We start from the raw sequence: 22751 nt of genomic DNA, 5'->3' as shown, positions 1-22751 counted from the left end.
GAAGGGGGTGGAGGGTGGGAAGAGATTAACCAAAGAAGTTATATGCATATATGCATAACCCATGAACACAGATAATAACGTGGTGAAGGCCTGTGGAGGGGGTGGGAGTGAAGTGGAGGGGGACAACTGGGGGGGGGGAAATGGGACACCTGTAATACTCTCAACAATAAAGATTAAAAAAAAAGAAGAAAAAGAAAATGCGAGAGGATAATGGCACAGGAGCCACTGGGCAGCTTTTTGAGCTGGGGTGTTTGGGAGGGCTTCTCAGAAGAGGTGACATTTGAGCTGTGAACGAAAAGGGGCCACTTGTTAACCTGACAAGCTCAGGGAAGGCCTGTGTGGCAGCCTTGCAAACTCAGAGACCTAAAGTAACCACAAAGAGTGGTCTGAAGTGAAAACTTTTTAACTAACAGTAGTCTACAGTGGGGAGTCATGTCCTAGGCCAATATCTTCCCTGACAAAGGTCAATCTTTACCTTAACTGAGCCTGTCTATTGTCTTTTTGCATCTTTGATAACATATCTTTGGAATGTCAAAGTAATTTTCCTTTTTCCTCCCTGGACCCCTCAAAGCACAGTCACTGCTCTGTGAAGACCACAGATCCCCTCATTTTTACTGAGTTAATTGTTGACTGCTAACTATCCTGCACCCACCTAAGTAAAAAAAGTGTCTATTACTTTTAAAATATATATATATCTTTATTGATTTCAGAGAGAGGAAGGGAGAGGGAGAGGGAGACACAGAATGATGAGTCATTGATAGGCCACCTCCTGCGCGGCCCCCACTGGGGATCGAGCCCGAAACCCAGGCATGTATCCTGACTGGGAATGGAACTGTGACCTCCTGGATCATAGGTTGATGCTCGACTACTGAGCCAAGCCTGGCCGGGCTATTATTTTACTTTTTATGCAATCCGGGAGATTTCCCTGCTTTGCTTTCTCCCGCCTCCCTAATCTATCACCAGTGGATTTCATGTAGCCAACTTCTGTCTCCTCTTTTGATTGTAACATATAAAACAAGGTGCAAAACTGCCATTCTCTGGAACATTATCACAATCTGTTGAGATTCTGCTTCCCAGCACGGTGTCAACAGTTTGGCTCAAATAAACTCACAAAAATTCTTCACAGGTTTGAATGTTTCTTATGTTAACAGAGCTGAGACCTGAAGGTTAAGCCAGCCCTAGATGCATGTGGGAAAGGTGTGCCAGGCAGGGGGAACAGCAAGAGTAAAGGCCCTGAGGAGGTGACAAGCCTGTAAACAGGTGGTTCCAGCACAGGGTGACCAGGCCTGTGGTGGGGGACCCCAGAGGTGGCTCAGATGGGGGAGGGCCAGGGTCAAGTTTCAGGGAGGAGCAACTGGGATCCAGGTATGAATTTTCCCAACTCAGTCTATCACCCCTCAGCAAAGTGCCCCCACCCCACCCCTGCATCCCTGAATGGAGGCGCATTTCCCCAAGGGCAGCGAGAGTGACCATCCATCTGATTTTAAATTTAGCTCAGTGCACATGGATCGTGGTTCAGGAAAAACAAGAAGTTATTAAAATGTGATTCCATTCTCTGTCTCCAGCAGCAGAGGGAGCCAGCAGGGAAAGATGGGGGATTTAGAGGGTGGGGAAGATGGACAACTCACAGGGCCACCTACGGAGTCAGGACCACTGGGACAAGAGACCTCTGGGGTCCCAGACCTGGCCCCCCACCTCCTCCAGTCCTGCTCATCGACAGCTCGGTTCCCACACAGCCATGACCAGAGTGGCCAATCTAGAACCCAGATTCACCTCACCCCACCTGCCCCAGGCCTCTGGTTCCCCGCCGCCCAGCAAGCAGAGCCCAAGCTCCACTCTCCCGTCCCGTCCCACATGGTACCCCAGCCAGGGAACATCCGTCTCGCCTCTAAGCCTTTGCCCATGTCATGCCCTCTGCCTCTCTACCCTTTCTAGAAACAGACACAGAGGACGAGGTCACCCAGGCTGTCTTAGTCATCTCTGGCCGCGTAAGAAATGACCCTAAAATTAGAGGCTTCTAGGGACACACGTTACTACTCAGTTTCTGAGGAATTACAGCACAGGCACTGAGCGAGGCGCCCTGCTTCAGGGTCTCACGAGCCCACGTTCGTGGGGCAGCTGGTGGTGTTCTCGCCTCAAGGCCGGGCTTCCAAGTCTACTCAAGTGTGTGTTGGCGGCATTCGGCCCTTCAAGGGATGTTAGCCAGAGGCTGCACTCGGCTCCCCCCAGGCGGCCTTCTTTATCAGGGCAAGCATGTGAGGTGAGCCCCAGGGAGAGAGAGAGAAGCCGCAAAACAGGAGTTACCATCTTATGTAACCGATTACTCTCAGAGGTAGCATTCCATCACTTGCTAAATGCCATTGGTTAGAAATGAGTCATTGGTCCCACTCGCACGGCATTGGAGGGGATGACACAGGATGTGGAATTGGGGCTTCATTAAAGATCACTTTATGCTCATGCCTGGAATACTACATAGCTGTTAAAAGTGATAGAGGAGCCCAGCCAGTGTTGCTCAGTGGTTTGACCACTGGCTCATGGAGTGAAGGGTCTCGGGTTTGATTTCAGCCAAGGACACATACCTGGGTTGCAGGCTCTATCCCCAGCCCCAGTTGGGGCTCATGCAGGAGGCAACCAACTGATGTGTCTCTCTCACACTGATGTTTCTCTGTCTCTCTGAAAAGCAATGGAAAAAATAACCTCAGGATTAAAAAAAAAAGTGGTAGGGGAGTTTCACTTTATACTATCCTGTTACTGTTGATGTTTATATATATAAACATCCCTCATAATCTAGTAATGCTCCTGCCTCAGGGCCTTTGCATGTGCTGTGCCCAATGCTTGAAATGCTCTTTCTACAGCTCTCTGTAGATTTCCTCCCTCATCTTCAGGTCAATGTTCAAATGTCACCTCCTCAGAAGGGCCCTCCTTGCCCACTCTGTCTAAAATAGCCCGTCTCCCTCCCTGACCCCCCCCACTTTGATTTGTCCACAGCACAGCTCCCCACTTCTACATTTATGTTATTACCCTTTTCCATTACTGGACTGTCAGCTCCAAGAGTGGGGACTTTTGTCTGTTTTGTTCACTGCTTTGTTTCCATTGCCTGGCACATAGTAGATGCTCAATAAAGATGGATTTACACACACACACTCTTTAACTAATGTCTGGCTGCCCCCACCCCAGCAAAATTCTGAATGACAGCCCCCTTTTCTTTTTTTAAATAAAATAATTCAAATTTACTATTAAACATTTAGAAATTCACAGAATTATAAAGAAAGATCACACAAAATATCACTCAGAGACAAATATTTTAATCTGTTGATGTAGAAACTAGTTATTATTTACATGAATCAAAATATATTTGCTACATGATTTACAGCTTTTAAAAAAAGGAATTGTGTTTTTCCATTTTGTCCTTTAGCTTTTTTTCTGGCTTATTCCCTTTAAATACAGAGACAGTCGGCAAACTATTTCATCAAAGATTGTGTTAAATTCAGATCAACTAGAATTGAGCTTTCTCTAAACATGTATATCCATCCTATTTACTCTACCTGCTATTTGGAGATGATTTACAAGTCCTGCTATTACCAGTTTTCTTAAGTAGTTCATAAGAAAATTAGTTCTAAACACAAAGGCGTGTTAGTAGGCACAAGAGGAGGCATACATTTTCTATAATACATTCAAAATTCTCCCAGTTCTCACTACCTAGCATTTACAAAGTGTTGAACACAGGCAGGTCATCTTCAGCATTTTTTCAAGCCATAATTTTAAGAGCATTCTTTTTTTAAAAAAAAAAAATGTCTTTATTGATTTTAGAGAGAGGAAGGGAGAGGGAAAGAGAGAGAAACATCAATGATGAGAGAGAGCAATTGACCGGCTGCCTCCTGCAGGCCCCTGCTGGGGATCGAGCCCACAACCCGGGCATGTGCCCTGCCCTGGAATCTAACCTCGATCTCCTGGATCCCAGGTCAATGCTCAACCGCTGAGCCACGCGGGCTGGGCTAAGAGCATTCTTAAACATGTTCTAGAGATAAAGAGTGGACATTGATAAAAATTATAGAGGGTACAACCCCAGGACACCAGAATAGAAAGAATCACTTGATGTAATCTGATCCACAGTTCACCCTGCTTTCCAACTGTTACTTTATTTCAGAAAATATAAAGCCAGAAAGCTGAATTCACTTGACCAGGTTCATCTATTCGTCAGTCCTGAGATCGGAGCCTGTGACTCAGTGTTGGACTCCCAGTCCCTGTGATCTCCATGGAACTGTAACGCTGCTTCAAGAACTCTTGGTTCAGGAGAGAGAGAAGATTATACTGATCGGCCTCAGGGGGGAAGTTAGCGCACAAAACCTTCCTCACAGAGGTAAGGCCTCAGTTGTCCAAGGCCAATTCTCTGCGGCTGATCTCCCAGGAAGCTGTCCATATCCAAGCCTTTGATGCAATCAGGGTTTCAGACACCCTGGCAGGGGCGGCTCAGCTGGTTAAGCGTCGTCGTCCTGAGCACCGAAGGTCAGGGTTTGATCCCCGGTCAGGGCAAGTGCCATCGATGTTTCTCTCTCACACCGTTGTTTCTCTCTTTCTCCCTCTCCCTTCCTCTCTCTAAATTAAATTTTTTTAAAAATTAGAAAACAGAGAGAGTGTGTTAATCACAGGGTCAAGTAATACCAGCTGCAGCGGCAAGGCTCAGGCACAGGTCCTGATCAGGCCAGCGGGCGGCTGCTACTGCTTCGGTCTTAGCGCTTCAGAGCCCCGGGGCCACGGACTGGGGCTCCCTCCTAGGCGCTGGCCTTGTCAGGTCCCCATGTACTGCCTGGAGAGCAGTGGACAAAGAGGATCCTGTAAATCTGCTCAACCATAAGGCCCACTGTCTGCCCTGTTAGGCCATTTGCCTTTATAGCCTGACACCCGCTACGGGAGCTCCCCACTCAACACTCTCAGCACTCCCTCCATGGCCCCCATCTATCGAGAAGGAACGAGCCCTGTCTTAAAAAGCATGAAGTCACTACATCCCTTCTGGTTCTAATGGAATAGCCATAGTGACATAAAAGAGCAAATCGTCTGGACACTGTCCTGGACATCCTCCATCCACCCTTCCCGCCCACTCTCTACAGTTCTCCACCTGCGAACGTCTACCCCAAATCTTAAGGACACAAAGAGCTCACATTCTCAGGCTTCAGGTTAGATTTGACCAATGGGGAGCTGATCAAAGAGAAGATGAAAGAGAACAAAGGGAGTGAAGAGAGAGGGTTTCTCCCCCCCCCCAAATTTACCTCTTGCTGGTTGAATGTCCCCCAAAGGTCACTGCTCCTCTCAGCCTGACCTTCACTGAAGGACTCTCCTTCCACGTCAACAATCTCTCCCTCTTCCATACCTAACGGGGCAACGTGCTCTCTACTATATCCCTGCACTAACCTGCGTGTTCCTACCCTGACCCCTTACCTTGACATTGTGTCCTTTGTCGCTGACACACTTTCAATATATCTCAGTTTCCGTGTGCGGGTTATTGCCTCTTCACTGATACAGATGGCAACATTTTATGTCATTGTCTTTACTAGCGAAGGCTGAGGCCCATCAGTCTTCAGGTAGAACATAAGAATGTTTTGTGCTTGGTTCCTTGTTTGGAAGGTGGCCACCCCCCTTTTCTTTCTTTTTTTTAAAAAGATTTTTATTGATTTTTAGAGAGAGAAAGGGAGAGGGAGAATCATCCATGTGAGAGCAACACATCGATGGGCTGCCCCTACACGCTCCCTGCACGCTCCCTGGCCCTCCAGGAGCCCGCAGCCCAGGCATGGCCCCGGCTGGGAATCAGACCCTGGGAATGGAGCTGCCAATCCCTTGGCGCACGGGGGCCAAGGACCAACCAACTGAGCCACCCTGGCCAGCGGAGCCCCCTTTTCTTAAACGCTCCCCTCACCCCAGCCACTAGGAAGTCAGTGGTCTTGACCCTGTCAGTTTCATCCCTGTTGCTAGGCAACCCAATGCTCTTGACACAACCTCCCCCTCCCCCCCAGCCCCCAATGCATATTCCTTTCTTGAGTAGAACAGATAAGCTGGTCCCCCTCCCCCCTGCACATGCACCTCCCCCCCCTTTCTGAACCAAACTAGTTCAGGGCCCCAAAGCAAGCTGGCCCCTCCCCGCCTCCCCACGCACCTTGGGAACAGCCACGTGGGCAGCAGTCTCCTGGACTCCATCTTTCCCACGTTCTAAGGACCTTCCCTGTGCTAGTGTGTTTAGCTGTCACCCAGTGAAGTGGCACTCTCGTCGTCCCCACACAGATGAGGAAGTGCCCAGGTCATACAGCAAGTGGTGGCCTGATGGACTCACACCTGAAGCGGCAGGGGGTCCCAGGCTGGGTGCTGTGTGACTTTGGGGAGGCACCTTTCCCTCCCTGTACCCCCCACCCCCACCTCCACTCCCAACCAGGCTGGGAGAGGTGAGGTCATAGGATACATTTCAATTCTGCTTCCCAGCTCTAGGCTGAGTAGCTGGGGAAGCAGGGAGCAGATGGAGGGCCCAGAAATAGAGGGGCCCCACCCAGTAGAAAAGGAAACTGTGGAGCTCAGAGAAGGGCAGCGCTAGGGGAGGGCGCCCAGCACACCTTAGATTCCAGCTGCCAAAGATGGAAATAGAAAGTCAGTGGGGAGAGGAGAGGTAAAGAGAGGCGGGTGGGGTGGGAAGTTGATGGGAGAGAGGGGTCAGGTAGGGGGTAGCTGATCGAGGGAGACGGTATAGCGGGGAGTGATGGAGGGAGGCCAGACCATTCCCTCCACCCTGGGACCAGTCCTAGAAGGATATGTGAGTCCACACAGTTTCATGGGGGAGGGGAGAAAAAAGAGGGGGAGAGGAGTGAAGGAGGTATAGTGGGGAGGAGAGTTAGGGGGAGAGGACCAGGAAGTTGAGGGAGGAGGAAGGAGAGAGTAAATAAAGCAGGTGCCCCACTGGAGAAACAGAGACAAAAGGAGACCCAGACAGAGAGAGGGAGAGAAGTGCGGACACGGACACACAGGGATCAGAGATGTGCACAGATAAGGAGAGATAGAGAACAGTCACTGAGATCCAGGAAAGACCTCAGAGTGACATTCAGATCATAATTGTTTAAATTGCTGGTTTATGTTCTTTCAGCAGTTATCTTTGGGTACCTAGGAGATCTCCTGTAGGCCACCCCCTACCTCCTGTGGTCAGGCTAGGGTAGAAAGCGTGGAGCTAGTGGGGGAACTGTCCAGAGGGGAACAGGGAGGGGAGGCGCTGGTGTGGGTGGGGAATTAAGGCTGTACAGAAGAGGGGCTTGGAGCTGGGGCATTAAAGGATTAATAGGCAACCAGTCACTAGTAAGGAATGACTTTGAGGGAAAGGAATTCCAGGCAGTGGGCATAGCCTATGCAAAGGTCCTGGGGCAGGACTGTGCCTGGTGTGTTGGAGGAACAGCAGCGGGGCCCATGTAGCTGAAGCTGAGTGAGTAAGAGGGAGAGGAGGGCATGAGGGCAGGTGGGGCCTAGGGCAGGTTGGGCTGGGCTTTGTGGGAAGATTTGGGCTTTTACCCCTGAGGGAAGTGGAAGTCCTGGAGGGCTGTGGGCAGAAGAGGCATAGATTTTAAATCGATCATTCTGAATTCTTTCATATAAGAAGAAAAACAAAAATCTCAGGCAAAAGTGACAAAACAGTAACTGTGTCCATCAACTGAGGTTGGTCCTTATGTGGTATTATTCTCAGGACTTTGTTACTTAAAAATTTCTCCAAATATAAATGAACTAATAACTGAACAATGACAAGCTAAATCCAATTGGTGGGTCTCCAACTCCAGCCCCAGCTGAACCCTCTGACTTTGGGTCATCCAGGCCTCCCTCTAGCAGGCACCTTTAATCCTTTCCTGGGGCTGGGGACCCCATTGCTGCCGCCTCACCTTGAGCCTCCCTGACAGGGAGCCTGGCTTCTTCCCTGAGCTCATCCACGAATGCCTCAGCTCTGAAGGCTTAATTGTGTGTGAAATCCAATCGAATTATCAGGCCCCGATGAGCAATTTCCGAGATTATTTAGTTCAGTGAAGTAAATAATGACATTAGCGTTCTCCTGCAAGCTCCTGGAGACCCCCCTCATTTTAGTTCTGCAATCAAGTTGCCTGCACAGACTTTTGCCTGAGTGGTGGGAACAAAGGAGAGAGTGAGGGGCTCAAAATCCTCAGCTTTTAGCACCGGAGGGACTCTTTATGCTTTCCTACAGATGGGGAAACTGAGGCCCAAAGCAGGACCTGCCTGAAGCCACACAGAGTTAGGTCCTCTGGAGTCTATTTCCACTTCTGCGGCCGTTACTACAGGCAAATGATGACCGCACCCCCATCCTTGGGCGTGCCAAGGCAGAGCTCAAATACTAAACAAGAGTGACAAGCAGAGTGGTGATGAGGGGGTTCTGATGTGCACGAATCCTAAGATCTTGTCTTGTTAGGAGATGCAAAGAGACGTTGATTAACTTTCTGCCATCATAAGCTAAGTATGCATGTTAAAAAGTATAAGGGTGGCCCTGGTCATTGTAGCTCCATTGGTTGGGCGCTGTCCTGTGCACCGAAAGGTTGCCAGTTCGAATCATGGTCAGGGCACATGCCCAGGTTTGCTGGCGCAATCCTCGGGAGGCACCTGGTCAATGTTTCACTGTCACATCAATGTTTCTCTCTCCCTCTCTCTTCCCCTCTCTCTAAAAATAAATTAAAAATTTTTTTTAAAAGAATGGCCTACCTTATAAAAATTGCTTTTAAAAAAAAGTATGAGGGTGACTATTCAGCAGACAGAAATAGAATGAATAATTTTCAAATCACTGGAGGGAATAAGAAAGGAAAAAACAGAAATCTGACAAATTCAGCAGAAGGCTGAAAAAGAGGTAAAAAGGAAGCAGTGGGAAACAATCACGTTGAACAGAAAATATAATAAAAGGTAATAGAAATATACCCAAATATATCTGTAAATACAATATATATAAATGGATTAAACTTACCACTTGAAAGACACAGAGCTCAGATTAGATGCACAGAAACAAGAACAAACAAAACCCACCCCTACAGGCTGGGGCAAAAATAGATTTACAGTTGTTTGATTGGAAAATAATACAATAATTAATTAATTAATTAATTAATAATACAAGAATAAACTGTGTTTTGCATACTTACAACTGTAAACCTACTTTTGCCCCGCCCTGTATTATTTTCTCTACTTTTATATATGTTTGAAATTTTCCATAATAAAATGTGAAAAAATGGTGCAGATAAACTTAAAAGTCAAGGAATATAAAAAGATTTACCAGGTAAATATGAACCCCCAAAAGAGGCCTCAAAATAATTTACCAGACCTACCCCTGCATGGTGGACTCTTGCCAGCATTATTCACCTTCATATTCCCTTCTTCAGTTCTTAAAAAGAATCCTTTCTCTGGTTCTCGCCCCAGGCCCTTTGCATATGCTATACCCCCTGCCTGGACCATGTTCTCTCACCTTACTATTCTCACTGGGCCTTCAAGGCCTCAACTTCAGTGGTCTCTGCTCTGAGAAGCCTTCTCTCTTCCCCAGACTGGGCCAGTTGCCTCATCTATACCCCCAAACTTCCTGGGTGTCCCCCATCATGACCTTCATCACCCTAAGTTATAACTGCCTGGTTTTGCCTCTGTCACTCCATGGGCCTATAAGCCTCAGGAAGAGAGGGCCCCAAACGGCCTCTCCATTACAGTAAATCCAGAACCCCAGCATGGGGCCTGGCACACACAGTGGGTGCTCACTCCTTTTTATTGTGGGTGAACAAACCTATGCCCCTTGACAATCCCTCCCCATTTTTGGGCCTCAGTTCCCTCCGCTGTAAAATGGGGTGAAACCCTCCCACACAGGCTTGGGGTGAGTGGTGACAGAAGGCAGGGAAACTGCTGTGGTGGTTGCACACAGTGAGAGCATCATGAATGTGGGCTCCCATTCAGCTCGTGCCTCAGTGGTGTGGACACCCTCATTTCAGGAGGAATGTGCCACGGTCTCCAAGTTCCAGGGCTGAGCCCGGGATCTCTGTGGTAGGGAGACCCCATGTTAGGGACTGTGGCCCCTCAGGGTAGGGGTCTCAAGTACCAACTAGAGAAATGGGGAGGGGTCAGGATAGAGCCAGAGCCATAGAGCCTGGGGCACCCCGAGAGGACAAGTAGGGTATGGGCTGGGAGCCTCTCTCATAAACATCTCTCTCTCTATTGTTGTCTCTCTCTGGCTTAAAACAACATAAATTTACTATTTTAAAGCTCTGGAGGTCAGGAATCTGACATAGGTCTCACAGCGCTAGAATTCAGGAGTTGGCAAGGCTGACCCCTTCTGGAGGCTCCAGGGGAAAATCTTTTCAGTGCCTTTTCCAGCTTCTAGAGGGACAGGAGCCTCAGCTCATGGCCCTTCCTCCACAGCTGGCCATGGAGGGTCGAGTCCTTCTTGCATTGCATCATTCCAATTCTTTTTTTTTTTTTTTTTTTTTTGGTTAATCCTCACTGAAGGATATTTTCCCATTGATTTTTAAAAATTAATTTCAGAGAGAGGAAGAGAGAGAGATAGAAACATTAATGATGAGAGTCATCGATCAGCTGCTTTCTGCACACCCCCTACTGGGGATGGAGCCCACAACCCAGGCATGTGCCATGACTGGGAATAGAACTGTAATCTCCAGGTTCATAGGTCGACGCTGAACCACTGAGCCAAGCCAGTGGGCTCCACTGATTTTTAGAGAGAGTGGAAGAGAGGGAGGGAGGGAGAGAGAGAGAAACATCAATGTGAGAGAGATGCATCGATTGGTTGCCTCCTGCACGTGCCCTGACTGGGGCTGGGGACTGAACCTGCAACCCAGGTACGTGCCCTTAATCAGAAATCGAACCCAGAACCCTTTGGTGTGCAGGCTGACACTCTGGCCACTGAGCCACACTGGCCAGGGCTTGCTCCAATTCTTTGCCTCCCTTTTTACAAGGACCCCTGTAATTACACTTGGCTCACCTGGATAGTCCAACTGATTAGCAACCTTTAAACAACCAAATAGGTTGTTACCATGCCACTGTAGTCCTCTTCCCTCCCCTCCTCCTGGACTGGTTTCTATTCATCCTTCAGATCTCTGCTTGTGTATCACCTCCTTTAGGAAGCCCACCCTGATTCCCCTCTGGTCCCGTTGCTGTCTGTGTGTCCCCATCAGAGCCCTTACCACCCTGTGTGGGTTACCCCACACAGGGGTCTAGCACTCTGCTGGACTGCAAGGCCCTGGGAGGTGTGTCTTGTCCCTGCTGTGTCCTTGCAGCCAGCACAAGGCCTAGCACACTGTCGATGCCCAATAAATGCTTGTGGCAGCAGGAATTGAAGGCTGTTCTATTGGGTCTGTAAATAGCCAGCCTAATGATGATAAAATAATAAGATCAAACACAGGGACTCACCACCTAGGCAGCTGGGTGGGCACTAGTGGCCTGGGGAGGTCCCTTAGCCCTGGCCTGGCCTGGCTCAGCCCAGTGCCTGCCACCTGCAGCAGCTCCTTCTGGCATCATTAAAGCAGGCCTTTTACTTAGGCAGGTGCTGCTAATCCTAACTGACTACCTATATCCCAGGGGTCGGGGGCTTGGGGTGGAGGGTGGGGGGATGGACTCAAGTTCCCAGATCAAGAGCTGGGCCTGGGCCAGGCCAAGACAGGTGGAAGGGGTCACTCCAGGAGAGGGAAACAGGGCCAGCAGGCTGGACTCCACCTTGCTGGAGGGGGCCCTGCTGGCCATTTGCCCTCCCCTCTCCAGCCCCGGGGTCTGGGGCACCCTCCGACCTATAGGCACATGAACACATGCTGATGAACCCATAACCAACAGAGTAGGCAGAGAGGCAAAGTATCATGGTGGTGAGATGAGTGGGCACATAACAGCTCTGTGCCTTAGTCTTCCCACCTGCAAAATGGGATTATAACAGTACCCTCCACACACACACACACACACACACCCATGGGGCTTCTGGAAGTATGAGATAATAGAAAATGCTTAACATGGGGCCCAGAATATACTCAGTGTTCTCCAATGCTTATTATTTACATATTTGGCAAGTATTGATTGCCTGCTGCATGCCAAACCTAGCGGTTACAGCAGTGAACAGGATATGCACAAATTCCTGTCCTGGGGAGCTGACATCTGAATGGGGAGGGACAGAGTAAGACTAATACCAGACACACACACACACACACACACACACACCCCACCTGAAGAGGTAGTTTCTACAAGGTTCTGAGATTATTCCCGTTTCACAAATGGGGTAAATGAGGCTCTGAGATGAGGTGGAAATGGGCTTGTTTGTGGCCACACAGTTTCTGCAACATTCATGCTCTGTGTGGCCCCAGGGCCTTAGCTCCTGCTGGTGCATTGCCAGGCTCCCTTCCCTCTCCTCATCCTCTGTTCTCAGGTCAAGCATCACTTCCTTAAGGTATACCTTCTGTTCCCTCACTCACATGAAGTCTCTGATTCCGGGAAACACTCTGGGAGCTTCTTTCATTAACATCTGTTGCAGATGCCACTAAGTTCCCAGAGTCTAGAACACAGTGGGTGCTCAATAAATGCGTATTCACTGAAAGCACCAGCAGTCAGGCCCAGCTCTGGGACTCAGCCCCTCCCAGACAACCTGCCAACTGGTATCTGGGGAAGGCCAGGCTGGGGTCCTCCCACCTCTCTGCCTTGATTTGGGCTCTTCCCACCTTGGCCACCACCCTTCTAGAAGCTGTTTCTAGCTTCTCATTCTCCCTGGAGACGTCTCATTACTGCTCCCTGACAGCCTGAGAGGCAGAAAGCTGCAGCCTCCTGGGCTTTGAAACCACACATTAAATCAAAATCAACGCCTCCTCCACGCCGACACCCTTGGGCTTAGACCTTGGGCTGTGAGCCCCTGGCAGCCTGCTGTCACTTTAAGCCCTTCCTTTGTGAGTTGAAGGGATGACAGACTTGGGAGCAGTTTGGGATTTGCCCGAAGCATCGGGACCTGGTAATAACTGTCATTAGGATAATGATTTTAATTATTATTTAATAAAAGTATATTTAGCAGCATCCATTTGGTGAGCGTTTACACTGTTCACGGCACTTTTTATAACCCCTTTGTTGATCCCACATGCCTCTCCAGTGACCACCAGGTTTTTCTGAGAGTCCTCTGTTCACAAGCACTGTCCTCACTTCCCCTTCTCCTGTTCCCTCCAGAATCTTTTCCAATGACTCTCTCTTGTCACCCCCTCCCACACACACACACACCAGGACACTATGCACTGGGAAGGGGGCCCCTGGCAGGAGCACCCACCTTGGTGACTGCTGGGGCAGATGGAGAGGGCAGCTGGGCCACTTCTCTTCATAGGGGAAACCTGCCACCACCTCTGCTTGCAGGAGGAGAGCTGGGGAGCCTACCTGCCTCCCCTTGCACCCTGGAGAGTCACAATCGGGTGTATGGGGCGCTTTGCTCCCCACTCTCTAGAGACTATCCAGACAGGGTCAGAGTTGGGTGGGTCCCTCAACTTCAGGGGCTCTGGGTGGTCTTCACAACCCAGGCAGAGGAGATGGAGGGTGGGTGGGGGAACCTGCTGTCACTCAAAGGCAAGGGGACCAGTCCCAGACACACCAACCCCAATCTGGGACTCCAAGCCTGGGTCCCACGGCCACCGCTCACTAACCTCTCGCCAACCTGAGACAGTCAGATCTGCCCCCTGCCTGAGCCCCCCCTTCCTCCGGGGTTCGTTCAACCTAATGCCCCTGGAGCTTCCCAGCAAACAGCGCTGCCTCTGTGTCCCGGGTCGAGGTTTGCCAGCGTTGCCCAGAGACGGGTGGGCAGCAGGCAGGCGACTGCCCCCGCGCGCAGACCCCGGCGGCCCAGCCCCCTGGAACCCAGGTCCCCGACAATAAGCAGGCCCCGCAAAGAGCGGGGTGGGCGGAGCTGGGGCCCTGGGGGCCTGGGAACACGGCGGCTGGGGGCTGGTGCGAGGGAGGGGCGCCTGAGATCAGACGGGGGCTCCGAGTGGGGGTGGCGCTGGGGGGGGGCACAAGGGGGCTCCAGGAGGGGCGGGGGCCTCCGAGGGGCGGGGCCTCCGAGGGGCGGGGCCTCAGGGGCGGGGCCTCAGGGGCGGGGCCTGGGGGGGGAGGCACCTTAGTTCTCCGCTGCGGCTCCAGAAAGAGAGGCAGCCCACGGCCCCTGGCCCGCTCCAGGAACAGGTGTGAGGGGTTCTGAAGGCAGGATAAGGGACACAATCCATTTCGGAAGGGAAGTGACATGGGCAGCCCCGCTATAAATACGGACACAGCTGACTAGGGGGTGGAGGGGCGATGGCAGAGAACCTGGAGGACCCTAGAAGAAGGGGGTGGGGAGAGGGACGGAGCGCGACCCTGACATGCCGTCAGGTTTCTGGATGGACACGAAAGCCGGTGACAAGATACACTCGGGACCCTGGCGTCCTGGGGCCCCAGGGGAGGGCAGAAGGCAGGCGGGCCTCCAAGCTTCCTCAGCCTCCCTGAGCCCCGCGTCTGGCGGAGCCCCCCTGCTTCCTGAGCCCCGTCCTTTCTCGAGCCCCCTCCCTCTTCTGAGGCCCCTTCTCCCCCCCCCTTCCTGATCACCCCTCCCATCTTCCAGCCCCTTCAGAGGGGGTGGCCTGGACAGTCCTTTCCAGAGTCCAGATACAAATGTGACCCTTCAGCTGGTGGAGACCTCCCTGGCACCTCCTTAGCTGGGACAGCACCCTCATATTTTGTGATATGAAGACCAGCCAGAGCTTTTGAGGTTCAGCCCTTGGGCTCCCTGCAGCCTGGTTACCCAGCAGGTATCTGGAAACACCACCGACCTGGAATGCCCAGTCCTGGGCCGGGCTCCTCATTGGAAACCGTACGGGAAAGACTTTACCCACCCATCCCCTCCACACTTTCAAATCCCAGCATCAACCTCACCATCTCGCTTCCCAAGTAGGAGCCACTTTTGAAATAGGGAATGGGTAGAAATTCTGACATCATTCATTCATCCATTCATTCATTCATTCATTCATTCATATTATTCAACAAACATTTCATGAGCACCTACCGTCTGCAAGCCTGTGCTGTAGGTCCAGGATATAGTCCCACAGTGAGAGGGCTCACAGTCCAGTGGGGTGATGGGGGTCAGAGGGCTGTGATGGGGGTACACAGGCAGCGATGGGGTCAGGGAGCTGGTGGGTCCAGGAAGACTTACTGTAGAAAGTGTTATCTAAACTGAGGGCTAAAGGCATTAGAGACTAAGGGAGGGTGTTTGTGGCAGAGAGAACAGCAAGTGCAAAGGCCCTGAGGCAGGAGCCCCTGCCTTTGGTTCCAGCTTTGCCATTTATTTGCTGTGTGATCTGGATAAGTGATTGCCTCTTTCTGAGCCTCAGTTTCACAATACTCAAGTTAAAAGCCCAAGAGGGCACCTGGAACACAGCAGGCACTCCATAACTAATTGCCAAATGTTGATGAAAAATTGAGGTTCTAGATGATTGTCGTGAAACAGAAGGCTCATGGCCCCTGTCTGGGGTGAGCAGGTTGGGGCAGCTTGTGACCTTTTTCTCGCCAAGGTGCCCCCTCCCGGTGGACCCCTCTCCCCTGGCCCACCAGTCCTCCACCAGCTGTCCCTCCATGTGTGAGCCGGTCTGTCAAGAGCAGGCGCCTGTTCCGGAACACCTGATGCCTCGCTTCCCAGGGATTTCAGGGTAGTAGCTGCACGGAAGTTCAGCTGCCACGCTGGCTTAACCCTGGAGCCTGGGCGCCGGGTCCTCAGAGGCCCAATGCAGTCCCTCTTGACCCCGTAGAGAACCCTGGCACTGCTCCCAACCTTTGCTGGAAAGACCCACTTCAACTCCTAACTCTGGCACTGCTGGGATGTGTGGCCTGGAGAGAGTCAGTCAACCTCTCTGGTCACCACCACAGTCAATAATAATAACAGCCAACACATCTTCAGTGCATATATGTGCTGGGGGCCATGTTTAGAGCCTTTCTATAAATAAACTCTCTCTTATAGCAGGATTCTGAGTTCTCAAGTACTGTTGACCCCATTTCACAACAAGTGGAAACTGAGGCACAGAGTGAGGTTCTATGATTCACAGGGTGAAATAATCCAATCAGTAATAACCAAAATAACACATATTAGGTGCTCATTGTGTGCCTTCTTTACATGGATTAGCGCATTTAATTCTCCCCAAAACCAAATGAGGTTGTGGGAACTGTTAATAAAGGTCTCTTTTTATAGATGTGGAAACTGAAGCCCTGAGAGGCTAAGCAATCTGCCCCAAGTCACAAAGCTGTATAGGTGGGACCCATTGGGACTCCATGAATAGGGCTGTTACTATTATTGCTGCTGTTATGTTATTACTGCTCTACCTGTTAAGAAAACATATCTAAAACTTGAGAATGGAGAGACTGATTTTGAAGTTCTACTGGGGTGGTGACCACCACAGATTATTTCATTTTTACAACACCATTCAATATGGGACTACTAACTACCTGCGACTAGGTTGATTTGAATTTAAATCAATTAAAATGAAATAAAATTTAAAATCCTCATGCATACTAGCCACAGTGTAACTGCTCAGCGGCCTCATGGCTGGTGGCTGCTGTATCAAAAAGCACAGATTTTAAACATGTCCATCATCGCAGGAAAATCTATGGAACTGGGTTTCTCTAGGAGGACACATTTCTATTTGGCTTTGCTCTTTATCATGAGGTTAGAGCCCTGGCCCTGGAAAGTTACAGTTAGATTTTTGCCTGTACAAAAGAAAAGCCCTGTTAGTTTATTACATGCAGGATATGCTGCAAGTTTGTATCTAGCCTAATCTTATTCTAACATTCTTAAAAAAGAAAAATCCTGATAAATAACCTAATTCGGCAAATGCTCTTAGAACCAGCTTGACCATTTACTGGTTCCCTGAATAAGTTAATTAATCATTGACACGTGTTTACTCTGTTGGGAGGAGTCATGTTTCAGCTTTCTGGAGAACTGTACACTGCAAATGGGGAAACTGAGGCCAGCTCCCTACTTCCCCCTCCGCAGCCCAGGAGCCTAGTCATTGCACACCAGGCTCTGCACATCCAGGCACCTCCCGCCCAGCTCCAAGATGCAGCTCCGAGAACCTGCCTTCCTCCCATGGTGGCACAGAACCAGGTCAGCCAACCGCTGGGACATCAAAGAGAATCTATAAATACAGCTGCAGGAGGAAAAATAGACACTTTTCTAGCTCTTCTTAGCCTTGCCTCTCTCCCACTCTGAATCTTTCCTGGCTAGGTGCCCACTCCAGTAGTTGCTGGGTCAAAGCCCCCAACCCCAAGGACTCCTACTGGAAAATGGAGAGGGGAAGTAACTGACAGAGCCTCAGTTTCCCCCAATAAGTCAACTTCTGCCCTTGCCTCCCCCTGCCAGGTGTCTGGAAAAAGAAGGGCATAGTTGGGACTGTCCCTGGGAGGTGCAGATGATATTTTAAGCCCAGAGGTGAGGATTACTGGCTTGTTAAAACTTTCAGATCCCCAAACTCTGGAATCTACCTTCTTTTTCTAAGGGAACACATAGGACTTTTCTGCATTATGCTGGGAGCTGGGAAACTGGCAGGACCAAGGCAGAGAGTTCAGACTTAGTCAGGGCAGTCAGGAAGGCTTCCTGGAGGCGGTGATATGAGCTGAGCCCAAAGAAGGAAGAGAGATGGGGAGTGAAGAGCCAGATTGGGGAGGGGGCTGAGGGGAAGGATTTCCAAGTCCTTCTGGGTCCTTCCCTCTTCCTTACTGCCCAAGTCCTGTGTCTTTGTATCCACAATGTCTCTCCCACCTTCTGTCGCTCTCCACCTCCTCAGCCTCTGCCCTGGCCCAGGGCCCATGCCCCTCCCCTAGTCTAAAGCAGTCAGCCACTCCCTGGCCCCCCTGCGCCATTGCTGCCCGGGAGCATCGCTCTCCACAAGACAGTCAGAGGCACCTTTTTAAAAGTTGAATAAGGTCATCTCACTTGCTCACTAAAAACTCTCCCATGACCAGCTTCCTTTTTAAGGCTGAATAATATTCCATCGTCTGGACGGACCATGCTGTGTTTACCCATCATCCATCCGCACACACTTGGGTTGCTTCCACCTTTTGGGCGTTGTGGATAATGCTGCTATGAACACGGGTGTGCAAAGATCTGTTCCTGACACACAGGTATCTGTTCCAGCTGTCTGTTTTTATTTCTCTGTTGAAAAAGCCCTGAACAATGTCAAGGGCATCAAAGCTCCTCACAACTTCCAAGGGAGGATTAGGCTTGGGGGAAAGGATTAAGAGGAAGAAACGTGGAATTTCAGAACCTTGAAGGAAGCGAGAAGGGAACCCATCTTTGTTAAGCACCTACTATGTGCCAGGCCCTGGCATCTTTTTTTTTTTTTTTTTTTTTTTGGTTACTCCTCAGCCAAGGATATTTTCTCCATTGATTTTTCAGAGAGAGTGGAAAGGAGGGGGGAGGAGACAGAGAAGAGAGGGAGAGAGGGAGACAGAGAAGAGAGGGAGAGATGTGAGAGAGACACATGGGTTGGTTGCCCCCTGCATGTGCCCCGACCAAGGCAGGGATAAACCTGCAACCCAGGTACATGCCCTTGACCAGGAATCCAACTTGCCACCCTTCAGTGCATGGGCTGACACTCTAACTACTGAACCACACAGGCCAGGGCCCCTGGCATCTTTTGCAGCATCCTGACATTGAACAACTCATTCATGGCTGAGAAGGGGCAAAGCTAAGGTTTGTACCCCAGCCTGCAGCGGGCACACCTATTCCACCCCTGCTTGCTTGCCTCTAACAAGGGGTAGCTCACTACCCCATCACTGATTCAAAAATGAATTAATAAGCTAATCTTAGAAGAAAAAAACTGGGTGACAAAAAGCTGCCCTGTTGGAGAAAGGGACATTGGCCAAGCACAACAAGGATCTTTCCAAGCAGAGGGAGCAGTCAGTGCAAAGGCCCTAAGACCGGAATGTGTCTGATTTATTGGAGGAACAGCGAGGAGACAGAGATCCATCTGGCTGAAGCAGAGTGATGGGAGAGGGGGGAAGAGGTTGGCCCTGAGGGGACTTGGATGAAGGGGGCACAAGGCAGGATCATGGCCTAGGCTCCTAGACACACCCACCAAGACAGAACTACCATGTGGCCTTCCCCATGGCTGCCTCTGCCCTCCAGTCCCCATTCGTGCTCATGTCCCTGAGATTTCTGGGTAACAAACATTTACTGAGTATCTACTGTGTGCCAGGGTTGTTCTAGGCAATGGGAATCCAGTAGGGAATGAAACGGTGCTGTGGGAGAGATAGTATACAATGTTTGATTGTAAAAAAATAAAATGAAGAAAAACAAAGGGTAAGAAGAAAGAAAGGAAGGGGTGTTGCGATAGATGCAGAGGCCAGGGTGGTCTCCCTGCAGGTGACATCTGAGCTGAAACTTAGAGGAAGAGAGGGGCCGGATAGAAATCTGTGGGGAGAGCATTCCAGGCAGAGAGAATGGCTAGTACAAAGGCCCTGGGGCAGGACAGACTCGGTACAAAGTTACACATTCAGAGCCATCAGATCCTCAACAGCTGTGCCTCTAACACTTCCGAATGACGTCCCCTCCCTCAGAAGTCCCCTGAGATTCAATGAAAGAAGCCGGGAAGGGAGAGTCCATCCTGGCTCAGGTATGCCTAGAAAGAGGGCAGGAAGGAGTTTGCTGAGACCCCACTCACTCAGCCCAGGTCACAAGTCATTTTTGCCTTAAGAGACTTCCAAGCTAGGGGGTCCCTGAGCCCATGGAAATAATTAAAAGTATAGGGTTCCAATTCCAGTTGCCTTTTCTGGCTATGTGAGTGGCAAAGCCATTTCTCTCTGGGCCTCACTTTCCAGACCTGAAAACGGGATATGAACAGTAGCTTTGTTCTAGAATCATGGGGCTGCATGCCGTACATGCTCGATAAATGTCAGCTCATCCTTATCACCATTAATATAATGCACCATTAATATGGGGCATTTTTCTGGGCAACAGTCCCAGGGGTACTGTGTAGTCTCTGGAAAGGTCCACACCCTCTCTGGGCACCAGTTAGTTACACGGAAATCCTCCAGGAGCTCCACGAGAGATTTGAACTTGGGAAAGGATCCAAGAGAGAACCCCCTTTCCCCGGCGAAAAAACAAGGGTCAAAGGGCAGGGGCAGGGAAGGGTAAGGACCCTGACGCACACAAAAACCTACCCCCCCCCCAACACACACCGTGGACTCCTGGCGGTTAGCTCTGTGGAGGGACCAGCTGGGCGGATTTAGCCGGCGCATCTGCCACCCGAGCAGCTGCCGTTCTGGGGGGGCTGGAGGGGGATTTGGGACGAGGGAAAAAATCTGTCCGAGGAAAATTGCGTCTGCGCCGCCCAGCTGCCAGCTCAGGCTGGAGGGACACCCCAAATCCGGAGGGACCCCGGGACCCTCCCCTGCAGCGGCTGCCCCCACGTGCCTTTGGGGGAGGAGGTGTCGGGGAGGCCCTGACGTCACAGGAGGGCTCAACCAATCGGAGCTATCCTTTCCGAGCCCCAAGGGGATTCCCGGGCCACAGCAGGGACCTGGGGTGCGACCCAGCATTGACGACCCCCAACCTGGGTTTAAAAGAAGGCCGGCACCTGGCCGTGGAAACCGAGTCCGGGACCCGCCTGAGAGGAGGCGGGACCCCGTGTGCGGCTGCCCACGGGCCAGGCTCCAGCGCGCCCAGAGAGGGGCAGAGGTGGGCGGGAGTCACACAGCGGGGCAGCGAGGCGGGGAGCGCGGATGGGTGGCGCGCAAGCAGCGGGGCAGGCGCCAGGCGCCAGGGACGGGCCCCGCATCGGCCCATCTTGGGGCCCTCGAAAGCCTTCAGATCCCCTGCAGGTCGCTCCCGGCCCCCCGACCCCGGGCTGCAGCCAGGCCGCGCTGGGCAGAAGGTGTCAGTGGCCGCGGGCGCCCGCAAAACCCGCACTGGATCGCTCCTGGGTCGGAGCAGGACGGGAGCGCAGTGCTGCCCAACCGGTAGCTCATGCGGGGAAACTGAGGCCCAGAGGAGCGGGCTTCGCTTAAAGTCACACAACTAAGAGGGTGCTGCTGGCTCTGGTGACCTCGGGTGAGGCCCCTCCCCGGGCCTCCTTGGTTCACCCAGAGGGGGAACTGTGAACTTCCTGCCACCCTCCTCCAGGTCAGGGCTCAGACAGTCAGGAGCCCGGGGCGGGGGGAATGAGCAGCGGGGCCTGACCTTGCCCTGATCCAGGGCATGAAAGACCCATTCATGGTCGCTGAAGACTGGGTGGCAGCTGAGCTGGTCCTCGGGGGTGGGGCCTCCCTCAGAGCCTTTGTTCAAGTAGGTTCCTCTGTCTAGTATTCCCTTCCCACTCCTCACCCCTCACCTCATGTGCTTTGCCAAATCCAACTATTGTCCTTCTATGGTCCCCTGATTACCTTCTCATGGTCCTCCTAGGCTCCCACCCAGTCACAGTGCCCCCATCCATCTTAGCCTTGGTTCCTCTCTCTCCCCTGCTAGACTGAGGGCAGGTAGCTGGTTTGTCTTGTTGGCTGCTCATGGCAGGGCCTGGCACACAGTAGGTGCTAGATAAATATTTGTTGAAGGAATAGGTTGCAGGAAAGGGAGGGCATGGGGGGGGGGGCACAGCCCAAGGAATGGTATGGAGCTGCAGAGCCTGGCTGTCACCCAGAGGTGCTGTGTCTTACCCCTCACCTCCCCTTGTTGACAGGCATCATCTCCCCAGATGGGCAGGACACAGGGGGTGAGGCTGGATGCTGGCAGGTGCAGGCTGATTTGCCTGGGACTCTGGCTCTGCCGGAAAACAGACCAGGGCAGAACCACTGTCAGGAAGACCTGGCTGCTGGCGGAGGTTTGTGGTCACCAGGATGGCCCCTGGGCAGATGCCCAGGCTCTGGAAGAAGCGGGTTGCCAGGACCCTGTGTGTCCCAGGGAGCAAGATTCAAGTTTTGATGACACACAGGGAAACCACACAGCCTGTGTGAGCCCCAGGACTGTTGGGGTCCATGATGGGACACAATGTGTAAGGCCCACATAGAAGGTGCTTTATAACCAGTGACAAGAGGACAATGCTCTCTTCCCATCTGCCTGTGCCCTTGGGCAAGCTCCTTGGCCTCTCTGTGCTTCAGTTCCCATCTCTGGGAGCCTTATGGGGCTGCCCTGAGGAGTGAATGAGGCGACTTATGCAATCAAGGGCTCAGAAGTGGCCCCCGTATACAGGAGTGTGCAAGATATGTTGATAGATACATAATAAAACATCTATTGAATGTCTACTGTATACTGGAGATGCTGGAGGGACAAATGGGGGAGATGTACATGGTCTCACCTGCATGGGGTGGTGCTTTGGACAGATGGGGACATTGAGACCCTGAGAGGGGCTCCTACTGTCCTCAGGTCATAGAGGGTCAAGGAGGTTACCTGGAGGTCTCTGGAATCAGAAGACCACTTTGTCCTGGAGTCCCAAAGGCAAGGGGCAGAATACTCCTCATGGGTCCAGGGGGAACTGCAGCACCCTAGGAACCCCTTTCTGTACCAGGCCCCACAGGACCCTAGGACACAGGACAGCTGCCAGCTGCCCCGGATTCAAATCCCCACTTTCTTACTAGGTGACTTTGAACAAGAAGCCTCCCCGTGCCTCAGTTTCCTCACGTGTCTGCTGAGTATAACACTGAATAAATAACCTCATATGAAGGGGACCATGTAGACCTCGGGGGTTTCTGACGCCACCCCATCACCCCAGGGTGTGATTGGGAATGGA

Source organism: Miniopterus schreibersii (assembly GCF_964146895.1).
Source record: "Miniopterus schreibersii genome assembly, chromosome: 4".
Taxonomy (NCBI): Eukaryota; Metazoa; Chordata; class Mammalia; order Chiroptera; family Miniopteridae; genus Miniopterus; species Miniopterus schreibersii.
Note: the sequence above shows the minus strand (reverse complement) of the source record.